This window comes from Hyaena hyaena, unplaced genomic scaffold (genome assembly GCF_003009895.1).
Source record: "Hyaena hyaena isolate Hyena2069 unplaced genomic scaffold, ASM300989v1 scaffold_186, whole genome shotgun sequence".
NCBI lineage: Eukaryota > Metazoa > Chordata > Mammalia > Carnivora > Hyaenidae > Hyaena > Hyaena hyaena.
Window position 1 is genome coordinate 2383683 of NW_024080818.1, and position 8045 is coordinate 2391727.

General features: G+C 37.7%; 1 long non-coding RNA gene across 1 annotated transcript; it reads right to left on the bottom strand.

Annotated features, from left to right (window-relative positions):
- Nucleotides 1-1136: 1136 nt before the first annotated feature.
- On the bottom strand, nucleotides 1137-8044 carry LOC120237636. The gene is made up of 3 exons (XR_005530001.1): nucleotides 7775-8044; nucleotides 2408-2915; nucleotides 1137-1173 (listed from the first exon to the last, which is right to left on the bottom strand). It is a non-coding gene; the product is annotated as an uncharacterized LOC120237636 (long non-coding RNA).
- Nucleotide 8045: the final 1 nt, after the last annotated feature.

An 8045-nucleotide genomic window follows, 5' to 3' on the forward strand; every position in this document is an offset into this window, starting at 1 on the left:
GAATCCTGACTAATACAATACACAAATTCTTTGAACAGCAAAGAATTAAAGGAAATTTATTTTATTCTATTTTGCAATTGAAAATGCACTTGGCTCAGAAAAAAAATAATTCTGATCAATGGAGTGCAATATCAAAGTGTTGTCTACGGCATCTCAGTGGAATTAAGTATCTTAACTCTTTTCTCCATTAAAAGTTTCTTAAATGAAACACACTGGATTGACAGTTTTAATTATTATGTGATCTTCAGAGGTTGCTAGTCTCTGGGATTCAAAAAAGTGAAGTCATATCTAGTCTTCCCAGCCCAGCAGTCCCTCATGCCCTCTACCAAGAACTTCACATAGAAAAAATACATAAAGTTTTTATGATACCTGCACGCATTTGTTTAGTAACATAAATCATTATCTTAAAAATTTTTTTTGACATGCATTAATTGTTAGCATCCTCTCTATTATTGATTCTGAAAAGATAATTACATAAAAGAAAGTTTTGTTTGTTCTCTAAATATTAAAAAGTCTTTTTTAAAGGCAAACTTGCAAGTCAATCCTAAACTTTATTTATTTAAAGAGTAATAGGACAGGAATAGCAAAAACAATTTAAGAAAATGGGCTGGGGAATGTGGTTTAGCAGACATCAGAACTTTTAGTGAAGCTGCAGTAATAATTGATATAGGAATAAACCAACAGATCAATACAACAGAATAGAGAACCAGAAATATTGTCATGTATATATAAATGTTTGGTAAGTGAAAGAGTTGACATTATAAAGTGGTGGGATAGACCCACAAACCTTAAATCATAAAGGAAAAGATTTTTGGCTGGTAAATTTTGTATGTAAGGTTTACATGGCAGAAGATTTCATTAGTGAGGTGAACAGAAAAGCCATAGACCGTGAGAAATTATTTTCAAAGCATATAAGTGAGTAATAATTAATATGTTGAATACATTGAAAAATTTTTTAAATGTTATTTATTTTTGAGAGAGAGAGGGAGAGAAAGAGAGTGAGTGACTGGGGGAGGTGCAGAGAGAGAGGGGGACAGAGAATCTGAAGCAGGCCTCATGCTGACAGCAGAGAGCCTGATGCAGGGCTCAAACTCACCAACTGTGAGATCACAACCTGAGCTGAAGTCAGACGCTCAACCAACTGAGCCATTCAAGTGCCCCATGCAGAAAATTCTATAAATCAATAAGAAAAAAGAAAGCGTAGTTGGAAAATGGACAGGAGATATGAACAAGTGATGAATAGAATTACACCCTAAGTGGCCAATAAGCATATGAAAAATGCTCAAGTTCACTGATAATCAGGAAACTGAAGATTTAAAAATGAGATTACTCAAAATGAGCATTTTATACTCATTAGAAGTCTGAAAATATTAATTATTATTGAATATGAGGAGAAATAGAAATCCATACTCTACTGATGGCAGCATAAACTGGTATACTACAGTGACAGTAACTTGACTACATCCAGAATAGTCATAGATTTCTATACTCTTACATAGATGCCTGAGAGAATGCTTACAAATATGCATAATGAGACACACAAAAATGCTCTTTGGAATATAAATTCTAATAGCCAAAATGTATATGCAACATACTAATAGAAGTATGAACAAAAATTGTGGAATATTGAATATATGTAGCAGTTAACATGAACAAACTGTTACAGATTTGAATAAATATAGAAAACATGGCATTAAATGACAATGCAAGTTGCTGAAGGATTCATAGGCTAGACTAGTGTTGAAATAAATCTTTTATTTTTTTTTATTAAAAAAATTTTTTTTCTTAATGTTTTATTTATTTCTAGGAGAGAGAGAGACAGCGTGAGCAGGGGAGGGTCAGAGTGAGAGGGAGTCACAGACTGAAACAGGCTCCAGGCTCTGAGCTGGCAGTCAGCACAGAGCCCGACGCGGGGCTCGAACCCACGAACCGCGAGATCATGACCCGAGCGAAAGTCGGACGCTCAACCGACTAAGCCACCCAGGCGCCCCGAAATAAATCTTTTAAAATAGCCCATGCTAGGGGTGCCTGGGTGGCTCATTCGGTTAAGCCTCTGACTTCGGCTCAGGTCATGATCTCACAGTTTGTGAGTTCAAGTCTCATGTGGGGCTCTGTACTGACAGGTCAGAGCCTGGAGCCTGCTTCAGATTCTGTGTCTCCCTCTCTCTCTACCCCTCCCCTGCTCATGCTCTCTCTCTCTCTCTCTCTCTCTCTCTCAAGAATAAATGACATTAAAAAAAATAGCTCAAGCTATATTACTTTGGGACAAATACACACATAGTAAAAGTATAAAAATATAGACAGAAATGACAGACATCATATTCAGAGCAGATAAATAAGGAAGAACGGAGAATTTGAGAAGGTCACAAGGGAGTTTTAAATACACCTATAATGTCCTTTTACTTACAATGAATCTGGCGAGGATGGGCTAGAAGTGGAAGAGGAGGGAGCCAGCATTTGTTGGAAGCTTCACTGTAGTCGAGGAGTGGTGGCTCCATTGTTTGGTTGGCAGTGTCTTTGCATTTCTGTGCCAGGGCAGACAGTGGGGAGGGCAAAGCATCTTTCTACCTTCTTTTCAGCCATCAGGTTTTCTGCAACCCAGTGCCAACACATTCATGGATCACCAGTCATATTTCTCAATCCAATTCTAAGGACTTTACAAATAGTGGCCATTTCTCCAGATTTTAGCAATAAAATGCTAGTGCTAGTTTTCATTGCTGTGAGTTCTCATCATGTATCAGGGCTCTTTTTAAGCACGTGTATTAGAGTAGGCTAGATGGCAATGTAATAATAAATAAACATGCAAATCACAGTGGCTTAAACCAGGTTTCTTTCTAGCTCCTGCAGTAGCCAATGCAGATATCCATAGTCAGGAGGCTCTCTGGGGTGGTTCTCCAAGCAGCCTTTCTCTGAACCTGAGAGGAAAATAAATGAGTTAGGTGAATTTATAGCATTGTCCAGCCACCATATTTTATTGAGGATATAAGATTCTGAGACCGAATTTAAAACTGTCATGTTTCATTTTTAAACTTTCACTTTTAATTATCTACTTAGGTATCATTAATCATATGATAAACTCTGAAAACTCATCACCCTAAATATGAGCAAGGACCTTGATAAAATCCTACAACTAAATGGTCTTCCCTTCCTCTATCTCCTGACTCTCTACACAAGATTACCATCATTCTGAAACTGTATTGCTCGTTTCATTGTTTTCCTATCTGTAAAAATATCAGCCATTATCCTGAAATAATTTGAGATTCACACACCTTTTAAGTAATAACAGAAAGATTCTGTGTACCCTTTACCCAAATTCCCCCAGTGGCAACATCTTGAAAAACTATAGTATAACATTATAATCAGAATGTTAACACTGATACAGTCAAGACATAAAATATTTCCATCACTGAGGGGCGCCTGCATGGCTCAGTCCATTAAGCGTCCATCCGACCTTTGACTTCAGCTCGTGTCAAGATCTCACAGTGTTGAGATGGAGCCCTGCGTCCTGCTCTGTGCTGACAGTCAGAGCCTGTACAGGATCCTCTCTTACTCAGGCATGCTCTCCCTCCCCCTCTCTCAAAACAAATAAGTAAACACTAAAGAAAATATTTCCATCACAAAAAGGATCAGTTATGTCGTAGTCATATCAGCTTCTCCCTGGCCCTCAATCTCTCCTTAGCCCTAGTAACTTCTAAATCGTTCCCCACTTTTACAGTTTTGTCATTTCAAGCATGTTTTACAAATGGATCTGATTCATTTTGGGATTTTTTTTCCCTCTCAGCATAATTCTCTGGAAACTCATACAGACTGTTGCATGTACCAATTTCATTCCTTTTAATTGGCAAGTAGTATTCCATGGTATGGATGTACTGCAGTTTTAACCATTACCCAACACATGATAATTGGATTGTTTCAGTTTTGAGCTATACAGATAAAGTTGCTATGAATATTTGTGAAGAGTTTTTTTTTTTTTTTTTTAAACATAAGTCTTCACTTCTCTAGGATAAATGCTCAGGAGTATACTTGGTGAATTTTTATTGTTCCTTTGCCTTTCCATATAAACTCTAGAATAACTTTGTCTACATCCCTTGCTGGGACTTTGGTAGAATTGTGTTAAACCCATGTATCAATTTGGGGAGAACTGAGAGCTTTCCCATGTTGAATCTATTAATTCATGAATGTGCTTTGGCTCTTCTTTTATTTAAATCTTTATTAATGTTCTATAGTTTGTAGTACAAATCCTGTACATGCGGTGTTTGATTTACACCTATTTTTATGCAATTTTTAATGATATATTTTAAATTTTGGTGTCCACATGTATTTATTGCTAGGGTATAGAAATATAATTGATATTTTTGTTTATTTGTATCCTGCAACCTTACTGAATTAACTTATAAGTCGTAGGAGGTTTTCTTTGGAAATTCCTTGGGATCTTCTTTCTACTTTTAGTATATGTGCTGCCAAAGAGAGCACCTTGGGATCTTCTATGTAGACAATCAGTCCTCTGCACCAGGGACACTTTTATACCCTCCTTTCTGATCTGTATGCTTTTATATCATTTTCTTGCATTATTGCATTGGCTAGACCTTCTGGAATAAAAGTCGTGAAAGTGGATACCCTTATCTTATTCCTAATCTTCAGGGGAAAGCATCAGTATTTCACCATAAATATAACAGCTGTTGGAAGGTTTTTAAAGATGTTCTTTATTAGGGCTCTTTATTCTTGCTTTTTTTTTTCCTTTTTTTTTTTTTTTAAAGATAACTTATTGTCAAATTGGTTTCCGTACCACACCCAGTGCTCATCCCAACAAGTACCCTCTTCAATGCCCATCACTCACTTTCCCCTCTCCCCCACCCCCCATCAACCCTCAGTTTATTCTCAGTATTTGAGTATCTTATGGTTTGCCTCCCTCCCTCTCTGTAACTTTTTTCCTCCCCTTTGCCTCCCTCATGGTCTGTTAAGTTTCTCAAGATACACATATGAGTGAAAACATATGGTATCTATCTTTCTTTGCCTGACTTATGCCACTTAGCATGATACTCTCCAGTTTCATCCACATTGCTGAGAGTTTTTTAAATAAATGAGTATTGAATTTTGTCAATACTTTTCTGCATCTATTGATATAATCCTGGGATTTTTCTTCTGGGAATTTGTAAGGCTCCATTTGGTCATAGCATAAAATTCTTTTCATATACTGTTTAATTCTAGTTGCTGACATTTTATTTTTATTTTAAGGATTTTATTAAAATATTTTAAGGATTTTTGCGTCTATGTTCTTTAGGGATGTTGGCCTGTAGATTTCTATTTTAGTACTGTCTGTGTTTTGGTATCAGGCTAAAACTGGCTTCATAAATGAATCGGGAAGTATCCTTTTCCTTTCTATTTTATACTTTCTTGTTAGAAGAGATTTTGTAGAATTGGTATCTAAAGTTCTGTTAATATTTTTGGTCGAATTTTTTTCTATTGTTTAGATTCGCTAATTTTTACTTATTTTATTCTACTTTTTGTTTGTGCATCCATTCTGCTATTGATCCTATCCAGTGAGGTTTTTATTTAATTAGAAATTTTTTTTGAGTTCTGGGGTGCCTGGGTGGCTTAGTCGGTTGAGCGTCCGACTTTCGCTTAGGTCATGATCTCGCGGTTCGTGGGTTCGAGCCCCGCGTCGGGCTCTGTGCTGACTGCCAGCTCAGAGCCTGGAGCCTGTTTCAGTCTGTGACTCCCTCTCTCTCTGACCCTCCCCTGCTCATGCTGTCTCTCTCTCTCTCTCCTAGAAATAAATAAAAATTTAAAAAAAAAAAAATTTTTTTTGAGTTCTAAAATTTCCATTATTTCTTATTTTTACCTTCTTTCCTGATACTGTTTTATTTATTTATTTTTTTACTGAGACTTTTAATTTTTTCATTTGTTTCAAATGTGCTTATAATTGTGCACATGCATTTCATATCATGGCTGCTTTAAAATCTTTATCAGATAACATTAACATTACTATCATCTCTGTCTTTTTAAAAAAGATAATTATCTTTTTTAAAAAAAGTTCATTTATTTTTGAGAGAGAGAGAGAAAGAGAGAGAGAGAGAGAAAGACAGAACATGAGCAGGGTAGGGGCAGAGAAAGGAGACACAAAAGCTAAATTAGGCTCCAGGCTCTGAGGTGTCATCACAGAGCCCGACGTGGGGCTCAAACTCATCAACTGTGAGATTATGACCTGAGCTGAAGTTGGACACTTAACTGACTGAGCCACCTAGGTGCCCCTCATTGCTGCTCCTCATGTGGTCTCCCTGTAGCCTTATTACTTCTGGGTGGTGAGGAAGGTCCTGAATCTCCCCAAAGCTTCCTCTCATACTGCCACAGTGGAACGAAAGGTTACTGCCAGGTTGGAGGGAAATCTAGGTTCCCCACCTTGTCCCCCCTGAACCCATGGAAGACCTCAGTACTGTGTGGTGGACATCAAAGTCTTGGCTCTACTGTCTTTCACATCACCCCTGTTGGTGGTTTGGAGTTCTTTGTTATAGCCTGTTGTGGTGGTGGTGGGATTGTGGTGGTGGTGGGGTTGGAAGTCTAGTCTGTTCACTCAGTCTTTGCTGGCAGGGGTTAGGACGCAATTTTTTCAGTGGTGTTTGCTGGAATAGAGCAGTTTTTGCCTACAGGTTCTCTGCCTGCTAGGCTGTCTTTTTCCTGGTTCTTTGACTAGGGAGAGTAGGTTTTGTTGGGGCTTTTTTCTTCCTCTGTGTCCATGGGTGTTTCTATGTTGCTAGCTTCTTCAGCTTTACATCTGGCATATATAAAGCAAAAAGAAAATACAGAAAGCTCACCAGCTTCAACATCCTTTGCCATCCTTCACTGGGTCCCAACATCCCTAGATGGCTCCACTTTTCAGGTCTTCTGATATTTGCTTTTTTTTTTTTTAATTTATTTATAAATTTGATGTATATAACATTATATTAGTTTCAGGTATACGACATGATAATTCTATGTATATTGTGAAATGATCACAATAAGTCTAATGAACATCTGTCACCATATATAGTTGCAAAACATTTGTTTTTCTTGTGAGAACTTTTAAGATCTACTCCTGTCTTGGCAACTTTAAAATATGCAATAAAGTATTATTGACTATAGTCACCATGGTGTACACCATGCTATATAAGCTGACCTCAGCACCTGGACTTGAACTGCACGGTGAGAATTTTTTTTTAAAGTTTCAGTCTATGAAGAACTATTTATTTATTTATATATCTACTTATCTATTTATTTAAGTTTTAATTCCTGTGCACTTAGCATACCACTTTCTTCTATCATACACGAAAATAAACTCAAAATGGATTAAGGATCTAAATGTGAGACCTGAAACCATAAAAATCTTAGAGGAGAGCACAGGCAGTAATCTCTCAGACACTGGATATAGCAACGTCTTTCTAGATATGTCGCCTGAGCTCAGGGAAACAAAAGCAAAATTAAACTATTGGGACTACATGAAAATAAAAAGTTTCTGCACAGCACAGGAAACAACCAACAAAACTAAAGGAACCGCTGAACGGGAGAAGATATTTGCAAGTGACATATCTGATAAAGAGTTATTATCCAAAATATATAAAGAAATTTTACAACTCAACATCCAGAAAACAAATAATTCATGAAAAGATGGGCAGAAGACATGAACAGTCGTTTCTCCAAAGAAGATATACAGGTGACCAACAGACACATGAAAAGATGATCAATATCACTCATCCTCGAGGAAATGCAAATAAAAGCCACAATAGAGATCACCTCACACCTGCTAGAATGTGACAGTTTTTGCGATGGACGACCGGCCTCTCTGGAACGCCAACATCCTCCTGGCGAGGGAAGTAGAGGGGTTCCTGCAGCAGGCTGTGAGGCAGCGGTGGCACGAGATTCCCAGGTGTCAACTGAGGGAAGAAGGATCCATGAAAAGCAGTGCTGTTTGTGCTCTTGAAAAGCAATTTCCACACGGAGGCAGCTCTGCCACGGCGGCGCTCCCGCTCTTGCCTGAGGCGGTTTAACCGGAAAAGCGATCCCAGCTGGGT